Consider the following 15,590-nt stretch of genomic DNA (forward strand, 5'->3'; position numbering starts at 1 on the left):
GTAGCTATTATTACTTCTATTTCTAGAAACACTCTATAGTTGAGAACTGAATTGACTCATTGAGAAGGCATACTCTTAGTCAGGAAAAATCAACCTAGAATGGTCCATACTAAGGTCTTTCCTAAAAACCTATCCTTTTGGACCTGATCGGTTTCATAGAAACAGAATAGATGGACAGCACAGAGCAGCCATTTTAGCAGGAAGCCCTCTGCCCTCTGTCACTGTTGATGCACTGGAACAGAGTGCTCTTGGACTGTGACGTGTACAAAGACAGACGGCTTCCACCCCTTTCATCCACAGGGCTCCCTTTTCAATGGGTAGGCCAGTAAAGTCTAACTTCTTACAGTAATATATTTTTTTAAGATGCTGGCACTTTGATTAATATATATTTATGAAGGAAAATATTGTGTGGCAAAACTTACCACAGGACGCTCAGCAGAAAAATGAAAACGGTGAAAATGTGGACCAAGGATAACAGCCTGGATTAAAATGAAACAGTTGCATTTGAAGAAAGACAATAGTAATATATAAGGACACAGAGAGGGGATGAAGAGACACTGGAGGAGATGGCTTGTGAGCTTGCTGATCCCAAGAAAGAAATAAAACAAAGTAAAAAAAAAAGATCATCATTAAAATGAAGGCAAATTAGGAAAGCACCCTACAGAACAGACACTGTGGAAAGCCTGGCAAGACAGAGGATGCCAGAAATGAGATGTGTGGGCAACATGAAGGGAAATAAAGAAAGAATTACAACGGATTAGGGAGTGAGTGACAGCTCCAGAAAAGAGGCAGAGGCCATCCTGCATGAGCATAACTGAAGAAACAAAAGGAAACAACTGAACAGGACATTTATTGAAATGTAATTCGCTAGACCATTGGTTGGCAAACCGCATCTCACGAGCCACATGCGGCTCTTTGGCCCCTTGAGTGTTTAGCAAAGGCCAGCTTAGGAGTACCCTAATTCAGTTAATAACAATGTACCTACCTATATAGTTTAAGTTTAAAGAATTTGGCTCTCAAAAGAAATTTCAATCGTTGTACTGTTGATATTTGGCTCTGTTGACTGATGAGTTTGCCAACCACTGCGCTAGACCATTCCTGCAGCAAAAGAAGAGTCAAATCAATACCCTGAGGTGGCGGGTGTTAGCCAGAGATGGCCCACATGGAGACCCATCGTAATGAAGTTACTGAATCTTAAAAGTAAAGGAATACTTGACAGAGGAACAGAAAAGACATCCATGTAATTTATGAGAGAAAAAAAGTAATCAGGCTGCCCTCAGATTTCAAAATAGCAATATTCAAACCCTAGTCAGGCTATATCTGTAAGGTAGCCAAGAAAAGGAAGTTGAACCCAAATTGCTGTATCCTCCTGAGTTACCTTTGAGGGATAAATAGTACGGGAGAGTGGTTTTGAACACAGGGACTCGGGGAGATTTTTCCCGGGAGCCCTGCAGAGGAACTACGGGAGGGCTCGTTGCAGCCAGCTGTAGAGATGACTTTGAAATGCATCTGTTTATGAACAACCAGAGGCAGCGATTACGGTGGCAGGTAAGAATGCAAATACCACATGCTCTGACAAGGAAGAAACGATACAGCTACCAAAAAAAAAACAAAAACAAAAAAAAACAGAAAGGAGGGGAAGGGAAGATGCAGTTAGGACAGGTCTGCCAGGTGCCTTAGGTACAGGAGTTTGAGAGTTAGGTAAAAGCATGAAAAGGTGACAAATCAAATAACAGAAGAATGAATATATTTTATAGAACAAAGGTAGACCCTGAGATGGCAATTGTATTAAGTGATAGAAGATAGGGAGGGGAAATCGAAAAAGGGGAAGAGAAAGGGGAAGGAAAAGAATCATATCCATTTTAGCACTGTTTAAAGTGATAAACTCCCGGAATATGAAGAATTTCACACATGCACACACATACCCTCCTCTCCCCCTTACAAAAAAGCAGAACACACAGTGGGGAAATAACATAAAGGAAAACAACAGAAATAATAGAGCTGATAGAACCAAGTGCAATTTTTTTTTACATCAATAAATCTCAATGGGTTGAAATTCAGCTCTTAAAAGAGTCAGATTTAATTTTCAGACAGGGTCACAGAGGAAGACCTAACTCCATGTAGACTGCAAGAGACATAACAATGGCAAAGGGACTCAGAAAGACTGTTCAGTATTTTGACTCCAAAATTATAATCTACAAATACACACATACACACATTAGAAGTAACATATATAAGTCCACTATTTGAAATAACAAAAGGCTGCATTAATTCAAATGTCCATAGTTAAATCAGTTATAGTACATCTACACAATGGAAAACTCTACAGCTATTTCTATGATATGCCAGGATCACCAAGATATATTAAGTGAAAAAAGCAAAGCGCAGAACAGTGCGTATCATGTGCTATTATCTGTGTTAAGGGGCAGTGGGGGACAATAGCCTGTGTTTATATTCACTTCTTTGTGCAGCAAGAACCTCTCCAAGGAGCTACAGAAAGCTGCTAACAATGGCTTCTGTCTTGCAGAAGGTGGGAGCTGAACAGATGGTGGACAAGGATGTGAGGAAAAGTGCCTGTGTTCCTGTTGGCACTTTTTGGCTGTAATACGAATGTAAACCTCTTTTAAAATTTAAGTGTGCCCTTGTGTGTCTCCCCACTAAACCACATGCTCCTTGAATATAGGGACCCTGTGTCTCACTCGCTCAGGTGTCCTTGGCACTGAACTCAGGGCCCAAATCACAGGCGGCCAGTTGTTTGTTAAATGAATCAGCAAAGGAACAAATGAAGGAACAGGTGCAGGGCAGGTCCTGCGAGGCCCGCAGGCTGGAGGCCGTCGGTGCCCTGGCCTCAGGAGACCTTTTGTCCACCAACCCATCAGTTCTAATGCTACATGCTAACGCTTCGCTTTCTAAGCCAAAGGGGAAAAATAATCCCTAAACCTGGGACTTTTTAATCAATGCAGTCTATGTGCTGTTCTCCACCCTGCCTCATGACCTTGGACAGGTCCAAGTCCAATTCCAGCGCTGAGTCAGACACTCTGGGGACGCAGAGGTGATTGAGACACAGCCGCCCTGGCCTGCTGCTCAGACTCTTGTCTCCTTCTTAGCAAAATGAGAACACCCCCCTACACACACACACACATACAAATAGGTGGTAGAATTTTAACAGTGAAGACCTGAGCCATTTGCTCTTCCAGAATGCTCTTTCCTAGAGGACCAAGGCTCGGTTCAGATGTGTTCGTCTGTGGGCTCCTCTCAACACCTGCCCAGGAAGATTGGACTACTGCCTCCGGGGGTGTCCTAGGGTCCTCTATTTGCAGTCCCACTTTTCTGTGCTATGTCACACACAACCCATTGTCCCTCTGGACTCTGGACTGATGCAACAAGGATTCAGCAGTGGTCACATCTGCACCTGCCCCCAGTTCCTGGCAGAGTGAGGGTTCAAAGTAGGCACCGATATAGGCTTGCAGAGACACAAAGAAAATAATACGAATGCTTTGAGCTAAGTAAGAATGCAGTAAGCACACCAAGAATGGACATGGCAAACAGGTCATGGAAGAGAGTGACCTTTGAGGATGGTAGAGTAGTGATCACCAGCACCCAGCACCGAGACAAATAACTTCCAGCCTTAAGACCAACCTTGGGTGGGGAAGAGGCAGGGACAAACACGTGTTGCCGACTCTGAAGCTGATTGTATAGACACATACTGTCTCAGAAGGCTCGGGCGCCTGGCAGGTGACCCTGCTTTCTGCACTTCACATATGAGAACACCTGGGCAGGTTAGGGACCTCGCCCATTCTCGCCTCCAATTTAAATGCCACCTATGGCATTTAAACCTCCCTCATACCAAATGATTCCAGTCCATGCTCCTCCTGCCACCCGCGCTGAAGTGCTTATGGGAAGGATGGCCTAATTCTGGACAGACATCATGCTGAGCCCCCCTCCCCCTGCCCAAGGAAGGGAATTACCAGAAGGCCTGGCAGCTCTGAGTTCAGGGTTCCAGGGCTGAGACCAGGCCCGTGGGGTGTACAGGCAGGCTCTAGCCTCCCTGCTAACTCCTCAGATCTCCTCCAGCCGCCACCTGGGATGTCATTTCCTGTTCTGTGCATATTGAGTGAGGGATGCTAGAACGACTCTGCACACCTGGCTTGTCTCAGCACTGGCTTCGCTGCTGTCTGGATGGTTACCAGTAAATAATTTAGTTTATCTCTGTTTCCGTGAGCTTATTTGGAAACCATGGGCTGCTGCTTACAGAAAATTAAGCTTCATTTTCTTTTAGCATTCAGCCAATAGTGCAAGCAGGAGATGGTGATTTGGAGGTAACTGGCTTATGCATATGTAAACATGATGCATTTAGCAAATTATGTAGGCTTCACACTTCAGAGCATTGAATAAAACAAAGGTGCCTTCCCAGGAAACTTTAGTGAATAGAGATATTCTGAAAGGAATATAGAATTATTGGTTTGTAAGAATAGTTGGACTTGAATACGAGTGGAGAATAATGGCTTACAACATGGAGCATGGGGTGGGCTGAGCAGGATTTGAACAGGCCTAATTTTAAGTGGTATTAAGGTGTCTCTAAGGACCTCAAAGAATAACAGCCACTATGTGCCTTAAGAGTGAATTCATGGTGTAACCTCATTTCAAACTCAGCCCCACTGTGATTCCTCAACACTTCACACAATTTCCTGGCATACGTTTCTCTGCTTCAACCTCGAGGAGGAATTCTAGGTCTACCCTGAGCTCAAAAACACTACAATAGGTACAGCATCCCTATTATATCACCTGTTCCATGCTCCACTAAGACCTGCTGCCTCAATCCCTTTCAATATCTCATCAGTAAGAAATTGACTGAAATGTAATTGTAAGTATCCCTCTCTCTGCCAAGGGCAACTGTACACGCCAGCGCTGTGGATGTTAGAACTCCCGGATGGGCCAGGTAAGAGTCCTGGGCATGAGGGTTCTCAGTCTGCAGACCAGCAAGAGGCAGTTCATTAGTCAGCAGGCGTGGCATCCAGGGGCCTCTCTCTGTGCGGGACAGCAACTGCAGGCTGTGAGAGATGACAGGTGGCACCAGGGCAGCTCAGCTTGTGTTGTGGTCATCAGTACTGACACCAGTAGTGATACTATGCCCACGAGCTGCCAAATAGTGAGTACCCACGATTGCCAAGAAACATGTTAGCACTCTGCCTCCATTTCATCTGGGTGGTAGCTCATTCGGAGTCATTATTATTTCTATCTTAGTATGTAGAAACTGAAGTTAAAGGGGTTATGGGACTTTTCTCTGGATGCCACTGAGTGCATGTTATATGACAGGTGCCATACAAAAGCATGAGCTCACTGAGGTGTCACCCCAGCTCTCTGGGAGGCATGAGATTCACTAATGTCCACACCCCAGTTTGTGAGCCAGGATGAAGTTACAGCTCACGTGTAGGTCAAACTAATAAACGGTAGAGCTGGGATTCACATCCAGGTCATAGCCACAGCCATGTGTGTCCTGCTGTGGCCTGCAGTCTCACTGTGTGGCAAGCCATCCCCATGGTCAGAGAATTCTCCATTCGCTAGAAAATGAGGCGGGGCCGGGAAGGGAGCATCTTGGGTGTGCAGAAGTCGTGCTGGTCTCTGGACCCAATATGTTCTTTCTCCTCCCTCCCTCTCTCCGTCCCTCCCTCCCAACACCCCCCACCCCACCCCACCCCACATACAGACACACACGATTCCGAGTTATAGATTTCTCAATCCTCACAACAACTCTGAGGCAGGAACTATTATTATTCACTTTTAGAGCTGTGGAGACTGAGGCTTGGAGAATTTATGTCAACTACTCAAACTCAACAAAATATTCAGCAGCAGGGTTTGCACCAAGGCTGTCTGACTCCAGCCTCTAAAACAGTCCACCTGGTAATTAGGAACATGGCACTGGTGGCTCAGGAGCTAGCTCCACTTAAGATTCTGTCTCGGGACAAGGGGCGCACCCTGAAAATCATGGCCCTGTAGTAGAGTTTATATGAGATGGAAGAGGATCAAGCGCAGATGGCTGCAGAGATCCAGCTGCACTATTACCTCAACAACTACAATGCTTATAACACTGAAAACAAACAAACAAACAAACTTAGAAGCAAAAGTGATAGGGATTAAATTATGGTTCATAAATATGCCAGAAAACTGAGAAGCCATTAAAAAGTATGGCAAAGATAATATGACACACAGAATGTTTACAAGTGAACAGAAAAGAATAGCAGAGAATCCATGGTTTGCTCTCTGTGACGTGACGTGACGTGGACCGTGCAGACAGGTGGGGAGAGACAGAGGCGGGGGACATGCAATAAAAGGTTCATAATGGCTCTGTGATACAGGAGAATCTTTGTCGTTGATTCTTCTTTGGCCTGCTGATGCTGTCTAGTTGTCCGCAATAAGCAAGTAAGCAGGACAGAGGGAAGGAGAGACCCTGCGCAGTCTGCGTTCTGTCTGGAGATGGGCCTCTGTGTCAGACGCAGGAGCCTGACACCCATAACGGGCTACGTACGTGCATGCCTCAGACTCGCCAGTCCAATTTTCTATCTTAAGCAATAAAAGCCCTGAGAAGAACAAACTCTAAGAGGGTCAGAAAACATCATCTTTCATTAATTTTCCTTCTTTAATCCTGTGAAAACCCCCGTTTCCCTGATGGTAGCTATCCTGTGCGCAGTGAGAGTCTTGCCAAAAAAGCCGGTGGGGAGGACAAGGCCGGGTTCGTTTGCAGGTGACCTCCCCATGATGGAGGAACATGACCCCATGAAATCAGGCTGGGGCTGATTCAAAAAAGTCTCTTTGAGTGAAAGTCAATTCTGAAAGACTCATTTTCCCACTTTCACCAAGAAGTGCTCACGCAGCTGCGGAAGAGTCCTGGGGAAGAGAGGTGGGTCTGCTTTGTAAAGCGCACAGCAGGGACGGGATGCCAGTGTCAGTAACGCTCAGGCTCAGGCTCCCACCCAGAAGAGCGGCCCCTCCCTTCCTGAAGGAGCCTGAAGGCCTGCTAGGGACAACACGCAGGGCCCTCGGAGGCCCTGGGTCTGATACCATCGCCCCTTTGCAAGGTCTCAGTGGGGAAGGAAAATGGGGTCTGTTTAAGTTGTTTGCAGATGCAAATGTAAGAGATCACAAACTATAGAAATGATCCCTGAAAGTATAGTCTTTGTAAGAGATCACAAACTATAGAAATGATCCCTGAAAGTATAGTCTTTGTAAGAGATCACAAACTATAGAAATGATCCCTGAAAGTATAGTCTTTGTAAGAGATCACAAACTATGGAAATGATCCCTGAAAGTATAGTCTTTGTAAGAGATCACAAACTATGGAAATGATCCCTGAAAGTATAGTCTTTGTAAGAGATCACAAACTATAGAAATGATCCCTGAAAGTATAGTCTTTGTAAGAGATCACAAACTATAGAAATGATCCCTGAAAGTATAGTCTTTGTAAGAGATCACAAACTATGGAAATGATACCTGAAAGTATAGTCTTTGTAAGAGATCACAAACTATGGAAATGATCCCTGAAAGTATAGTCTTTGTAAGAGATCACAAAGGGGCAAAGTTCCATCCACTCTCTGTGCTCACACACCAAGGAACAGATGGTTCTGGGCCATGTGTGTGGTTTGCACTCTGGAGCAAGGGGGAGAAGGGACACAGACACACAATGACCCTGTTTCTCATGTCACTGGAGGGGAATGAGGGGACACTTCCATATCCTGGACCCAAGATTTAGAGTCTGAAGGATACTGTTATTGAAATGGCTGCAGTTAGTCTGACTAATGTCACCGCTGAGAGGGAGAGTGCATCCAGTGAGAAGGGTTATGGGATCTGGATACAGACTTCGTGCAGCAGAGCCAGTCCACTAAGAGAACACCTGGCACACCTGTCCAGGGGCGGCTGCGGACGTGAGCATCACTCACAGGCTACACGCTCTCCTGGTGAGCTCTGAGATGTCCCCACGTGGCTACTGGCAGAGCAGTACTGCCCACAGTCATGAGGTTAAGTGATGGTTAGGCAATGCCTCACACTTGAGCTCAGCACCACTGGGTTAAGTCCAGTAGTCCTCAGATACCCAGCCCCTGCCTCACTTAGCCTCACAAATGAAGACTGAACAGACAATACCCTCATAAGCTCAAAGTCAAACAGTATTTCCAAAATAAGCAGGCTTAGAAATTGGTGGCAAATGAGTTTATACAAAAAGCAGAACCAAGGTTAGAAGAATTTGGGTAAATTAAGTCACCTTAATACCAACTGGTGTCTACACAGTTTTGACCACAGGAGTCTGGTATGCTTTTCTAGACTTCTGGAAAGAAGCCAACCTACCAACCTCAGGGTTCAAAGTCAGGCAAAGGAAACACTGCTCAGGCACCAAATGAGGCTGCCCAGGACCCAAACCAAAGGAGGACATCAGAATCAGAACAACCAGCCCAAGGTGGCCCCATGTAGGCAATACTGTGAGACTGCCTGAGAGTCCGTGACGGAATCTAGGAGACTTAGTGTGGGCACAGATACTGAACCAGTCCTGTTTCCAAGCACCTCTGGGATGCAACCTGGCAGGTCCACAAGGCCCTAAACCACACGGCACAGGGAGTTTTTCTCTCCTGCTCTGAGTGCAGGGCCAGGAAGGAGGAGCTCATACCCCAGTGCCCTGTATGCGCTAGCCTGTGACCGGTGCTCTCAGGCTCCTGCTGCCTGTGTCAGGGCCGGCCCTCGGCACCCGGGCAGGGAGGGAAACAGCATGGACCAGAGGAGGAAGCACGTGCAACTTCCGGTTCTGCGGTGTCTCTCTACTAGACCACAGAGACCCAGCAGTTACAGATAGCATTATGTTTTTCTGTTTCTCTTCTGATGTTGTAGGGGCTTAATACAAAGCTGCTGCTGGTGACCAATTCTGAGGCTGAGGCTGCCAATCTCAGTTCTTTTCTGAGCCAAATGCCAAGGGAAACATTTAAATGGTTTAAAAAGTCAGAAAGGAAAACTTGGATCTAGATACTATTTATTATTCCAAAAACCTAGCTCTCTGTGTGTGTGTGTGTGTGTGTGTGTGCGCGTGCGCGCACGTGTGTGTGTGTGTGTGTGTGTGTAAAAATTATCTCTAAGGAGCCTCTTCATTTTAATAATTTTTAAAAATGCATGATAAGGCTCTGGCTGGTTGGCTCAGTGGATAGAGTGTTGGCCTGGTATATGGATGTCCTAGGTTTAATTCCCAGTTAGGGCACACAGCAGAACTGACCATCTGCTTATCTCCCCCTCCTTCTTCTCCTCCTTCTCTCACTTTTCCCCTCCTGCAGCCAGTAGCTCGGTTGGTTCAAGTGGGTCAACCTCAGGTACTAAAAATAGCTTGGTTGATTTGTGCATTGGCCCCAGACAGGGGTTGCTGGGTGGATCTGATCAGGGTGCATGCAGCAGTCTGTTTCACTATCTCTCCTCCTTCCACTTAAAAAAAAAGAGAAGAAAGCCTGATAATATTATAAAAAATTTTAGACAGAATCAAGAAACAATATATGAGTGTGTGAAAGTTACAACTTAGCTAATGTATTACAGAACATCATAATGGAACTATTCAACCAATGGCCTCATTGCTTTTTATTTAAAAAGAAATAAGAAAAAGTTAAAGTCTCACCTCACAACACACATTAATTTAAGTTTCACATGGATTAAGGGCTTAAGGTAAGAACAATTAACAGGGCCAATTATTAGAATATGAATAAAGGAGGACTCTGCATACATCAAAGCAACAAAAGAAATAAAGTGCTAATAAAAGTGAGTAAAAAAATGAAAGGTGTATGTTCATTAAAAGTCCTGCATACTATTAGTAAACCAGACCAAGCAATACATTAAGAAGATCATTTACCATGATCAAGTGGGATTTATTCTGGGAATACAGGTTTGGTATAATTTTGCAAACTCATAGATATCACGTAAACAAAATGAAGGACAAAAATCACATGATCATATCAATAGACTCAGGAAAAGCATCTAAATCCAGCACCCATTTACGATAAAAACTCTTACCAAAGTGGAAATAGAGGGAACATACCTCAACATAATAAAAGCCATATAAGACAAACTTACATCAGACTCAATGGGCAAAAACTAAAAGCAGTCCCCTTAGGATCAGGAACAATACAGATATGTCTGTTTCTACCACTCTTGTTCAACTTCCTAGCCATAGCAATCAGACAAGAAGAAGAAATAAAAAACATTCAAATTGGAAAGGGAGGAGTAAAACTTATTATTTGCAGATGACATGATACTGTATATTGAGAACCCTAAACATTCCACCCAAAAACTGCTAGAACTGATAAACGAATTCAGTAAAGTAGCAGGATACAAAATAAATATCCAGAAATCAGCTGCATTTTTATACACCAATAATGAACTATCAGAAAGGGAAGCCAAGAAAACAATTCCATTTATAATTGCATCAAAAAACATAACAACAATAACAAAAAACAGGAATAAATTTAACCAAGGATGTAAAAGACCTACACTCAGAAAATTATAAGACACTGAAGACAGAAACTGAAGAAGAAGATACAAATAAGTGGAAGCATATACTATATTCATGGATAGGAAGGATGAACACTATTAAAATGCCCATACTACTCAAAGCAATTTATAAATTCAATGCAATTCCTAACAAGATACCAGTGGTGTATTTCACAGAACTAGAACAAATATTCCAAAAACTTATATGGAACCACAGAGACCTCAAATGGTCACAGCAATCTTAAGAAGAACAAAGTTGGAGAAATCATGCCTCTTTATATCAAACTATACTATAAGACGATCCAAACAGCATGGTACTGGCATAAAAACAGACACATAGATCAATGGAACAGAATAGAAAGTCCAGAAATAATCCCACACCTTTACAATCAATTACTATTCAATGAAGGAGGCAAGAACATACAATGGGGTAAAGAAAGTTTATTCCGGTGGTTTTTAACCTTTTAACACTGGGTGACCAGTAATAGAAGAATAACTTTGGGGACTGCTACAGCAGAAATCACCCTGAACATAGGCAAATTCAACTAAAATCACTGGGTCTATAATCCTCATACAACATCAGGTGGTTAACTCTTGTAGACTAGCACAAAATTTTTGGCATCCAGGTAGTTGATAAACACTGGTATATTCAATAAATGGTGCTGGAAAAATTGGACAGATATGTGCAAAATAAAAATGAAACTAAACCACTTCTTATACCATACACAAGAATAAACTCAAAATGGGTTAAAGACTTAAATGTAACACTCAAAACCATAAAAATTGTAGAAGAAAACATAAGTGGTAAAATCTTGGATATTTCTCACAGCAGTATTATTTCTGATGAATCACCTCAGGCAAGGGAAACAAAAGAAAAAAATAAACAAATGGGACTACATCAAACTAAATCATTTTTGCGCAGCAAGGGAAACCATCAACAAAATGAAAAGACAACCACTGAATGGGAGAACATACTCGCCAATGATACATCTGGTAAGAGGTTAATATCCAAAATTCATAAAGAATTTATAAAACTCAACACCAAAAACACCCTCCAAACAATCCAATTAAAAAATGGGCAATGGACCTGAATAGACATTTCTCCAAAGAGGGCATTCAGGTGGCCAACAGACATGAAAAGATGCTCGAGATGACGTCAGAGTAATGGCAGGGTAGGAAGCGATACCGATAAATCTCCCCCAAAACTCAACAAGATCTTCAACCAGAAACAGAAAAACCTATCCTTGGAGCCTCCAGATGTTTCGCAATACACCTGAAGGTATGGTCAAGCGAAAAATTGGCTAAATATATAACCAAACCCCGAAGGAATTAGGGAGTAAGAAATGCTCCGCCTTCCTCACTAACCTAAACAGGGCGGCTTTCTCTGGGATCTGTGAATATAGAAACTGAGGCGGGCAAAGGGGGTGAATAGATCCAGGCCGCAGCACAAACAGCCAAACCAGGTTGTGGCACGGAAATCCAAGCCGAGGAAAAACTGTTCCCGGGCAATACAAGATAACACTCACGCCAAACCCAGACAAAGAAAGACAAGCGGGGCAGTCATTTTACCCGATCTCCTGGTCGGCGCGCGCAGATAGTGGGCGAGAGATTTCTTCCAAAGCCCTGGGAGTGGGTGCCCGTGTTACCCCACAGAGAGGCAGAGTCAGAGGCATTTGTGTGGGCTGAAAGTGGAATCTCCAAGCTGCCCCAGCGCCCTGGGGGAGCTGTGCATGGGGAGGGAATGAGAACTAATTCCAATGCTGGAACTTTTCCGTGCGGGAGGGGGTTTCACTCAGAGGGTGAGGCCGCTGGTCTGATATCCTGGTCTGCGCGAGCAAATAGCGAGAGATTCCTCCGAGTGCCTTGGCAGTGCGCGCCCATGTTATCACACAGAGAGGCAGAGTCAGGGGCTTTTGTGTGGGCCAAAAGCGGAATCTCGGGCTGCCCCAGCGCCTTGGGAAAGCCGCGCACGGGAGGGAGCGAGAACTAATTCCAGTGGTGGAACTTTTCCGTGCTGGTGGGGGTTTCACTCAGAGGGAAACGTGGCCGGTCTGATATCCTGGTCTGCACGCGCAGATAGCGAGCGAGAGATTCCTCCGAGTGCCTCGGCAGTGCGCGCCCGTGTTATCGCACAGAGAGGCAGAGTCAGGGGCCTTTGTGTGGGCCAAAGTGGAATCTCGGGCCGCCCCAGCGCCTTGCAAAAGCCGTGCACGGGGACGGAGCGAGAGCCGATTCCAAAGCTGGAACTTTTCCATGCGGTTGGGGGTTTCACTCAGAGCGTGAGACTGCCGGCCGGATATCCTGGTCTGCGCGTGCAGATAGTGAGCGAGAGTTTCCTCCAAGCGCCCCGAGAGTGGGCGCCCGCCTGTGTTACCGGACAGAGTGGCAGAGCCAGAGGTCTTTGAGTGGGCGGAAAGCCCACCTGATTATGCTAGCAGCTCTGACTGACTGAGCCTTACCCAGAGCCCTGTGCTGAGTGGAAATAGAGTGGGGAGTTGCCAGCTCTTTGAGCCTCTTACTATCCAGGCAGAGGCAGCAGCAACCCCATAGCTGGATTATCAGGCTACTAATTGAGGAAGGAAAGACTAGGAGAGAGGCTCCAGGAACACGGACTCTCTCACTGTTGGAGCCGATAAATGCTAATGAGCCTCGACTGCCAACAAGACTGAAGCACAATACATGACATCGCCATAGAGACTTATCAACTGCAAACCTCTACCTGAGCGTGCCAAAGGGGCAGAACCCGGGGTAAAGAGTCACCGACCAGGAAGAGGGAGAGAAAAGAAAAAGCAAGAAGATAACCTCTCAAAATCAAGAATAATCTGCAGACTTTATAACCTATCCCATTTTATTATATTTGTTCATTTGTTTCTCTTATCTTCATTCTTGATATTTTTTTCCTCCTCCAATTTGGCCGATTAACTCTCTGCCGGTCTTCTCTCTCCTCTCCTTGAACTACACTACCCATAAGTGTTGCATCTCCCATTATCTTTTCTTTCCTCTTCCTTTCTCTCTATGAGGATTGCACTCCAAAACCCTTAACTCTCTCTCTCTCTCTCTCCTTTTTCTTTTTTCTTCTTTTAGTGGTTCCCTCTTTTTTTCTCTCTTTCTCTTTCTTTTCTCCCTCTATATTAGTTTCTTCCTTTCTCCTTTACATCTCCTCTCATTCAAACCTCAATAAGATGCTCAATGTCACTAATCATCAAAAATATGTAAATTAAAACCACACTGAGATATAACTTCATACCTGTCAGAATGACTACCATTAATAAATGAAAAAATAACAAGTGGCAAGGATGCAGAGAAAAGGGAACCCCTGTTGGTGGGAATGCAGATTGGTGCAGTCATTGTGGAAAACAGTATGAAGTTTCCTCAAAACTTAAAAAATGGAACTGTTTTATGACCCTGCAATTCCACTTCTGGGAATATATCCAAACACTGATTCAAAATAATACATGCCTCCTAAGTTTATTGCAGCATTATTTACAATAGCCAAAATCTGAAAACACCCAAGTGCCCATCAGTAGATGAGTGGATAAAAAATCTGTGGTACATTTACACAGTGGAATACTACTCAGACATAAAAAAGAAGGAAACATTACCCTTTGTGACAGCATGGATGGATCTGGAGAGCATTATGCTAAGTGAAATAAACCAGTCAGAGGAAGACAGATACCATATGATTTTACTTATTTGTGAAGTCTAATGAACAAAATTAAAAAATATAATAGAAACAGACTCATAGATACAGAGAACAGACTGACAGCTGTCCAAGGGTTGGGGATTAGAGGCTGAGTATAAAAAGTGAAGGGATTAAGCAACAGAACAAAACAAAAAACCCTCCTAGATACACGAAATAAAAATAATAAATAAATAAAGACCTGTCATAGCCCCTTACTGTAGAAGAGAGAACTGTAGTCAGCCAGTCACAATCCCATCAAAAGTTTCATCAAAACAAGCTGAACCTGAAGCTTCTTCAAATCACAACTCATCTCAAGACCCCCAAAACCAGTAAATGAAACCTCTAGCTTTCACCACACAGTGCCAAGCTTTAGCCTAGAACAGTAGTTCCCAACTAGAGGCATTTATCAAGGGACAGTGGGAAAGCCTGCGACACTCTGGCTGTAACATCTGTAACAGCACTCCTAGCATCTAGTGGGCAGAGGCCAGGGATGCTGCTAATATCCTGCCTTGTCAGGGATAGTTCCCATGACAAAGAACCATCTGATCCAAAATGTCGGGAGTGCCAAAGTGAAGAAACTCTGCCTGGAAGAGAAAAGAGTTACCCTGTGGTATTGAGGACTGCAGGGTGAAGACTGCTCAGGTGATGTAGAGGAAGAAATGGACACAGTCCAAACCTTAGGACTTCCGGAGATGCCGGCAAGCTGCCCAGGTTAATTCTCACTATGAGCTGCAGAAATGCTTACCTTGCATAGAACTGTAACTCGCCTTCATCGCCTCTCAAGTTCACTCCCTCTAGTATATACCTTATTGTGATCCTCAATAATCATAATCCTGAGAAAGGTATAATGATAACCTGTCACACACATAGAATAATGTATGGATCCAGGGAGGGGCAACTGCTGAGACAAATGACCTCCATCACCTCCTGTCAGTTAAAACTCTAAAGCAGGGAGAGTCAACCTTTTTATACCTACTGCCCACTTTTGTATCTCTGTTAGCAGTAAAATTTTCTAACCGCCCACCAGATCCACAGTAATGGTGATTTATAAAGTAGGGAAGTAACTTTACTTTATAAAATATATAAAGCAGAGTTACAGCAAGTTAAAGTATATAATAATAATTACTTACCAAGTACTTTATGTCGATTTTCGCTAAGTTTGGCAAAATAAATCTTTATAAAAAAACTTACTATATTTAAATCTATCTTTTTATTTATATTTTGGTTGCTCCGCTGCTGCCCACCATGAAAGCTGGAACGCCCACTCCTGGGCAATAGGGACCAGGTTGACTACCACTGGTCTAAAGTAACTTTTTAAAAAATTCAGGTACCTAGCCTGACCAGGCAGTGGTGCAGTGGATAGAGCATTGGACTGGGATGTGGAGGATCCAGGTTCGAGACC

At 44.2% G+C, this 15,590-nt stretch overlaps 1 protein-coding gene and 1 pseudogene across 1 annotated transcript in view; both read right to left on the reverse strand.

Annotated features, from left to right (window-relative positions):
- The window catches only part of SPOCK1 (SPARC (osteonectin), cwcv and kazal like domains proteoglycan 1), a 523,795-nt gene that overhangs the window by 29,754 nt on the left and 478,451 nt on the right, over window positions 1–15,590 (reverse strand). The gene's annotated exons all lie outside the window — the stretch shown is intronic.
- LOC136336845 (small nucleolar RNA U3) lies at window positions 7,052–7,175 on the reverse strand (annotated as a pseudogene).

Source organism: Saccopteryx bilineata, chromosome 4 (assembly GCF_036850765.1).
Source record: "Saccopteryx bilineata isolate mSacBil1 chromosome 4, mSacBil1_pri_phased_curated, whole genome shotgun sequence".
Lineage (NCBI taxonomy): Eukaryota > Metazoa > Chordata > Mammalia > Chiroptera > Emballonuridae > Saccopteryx > Saccopteryx bilineata.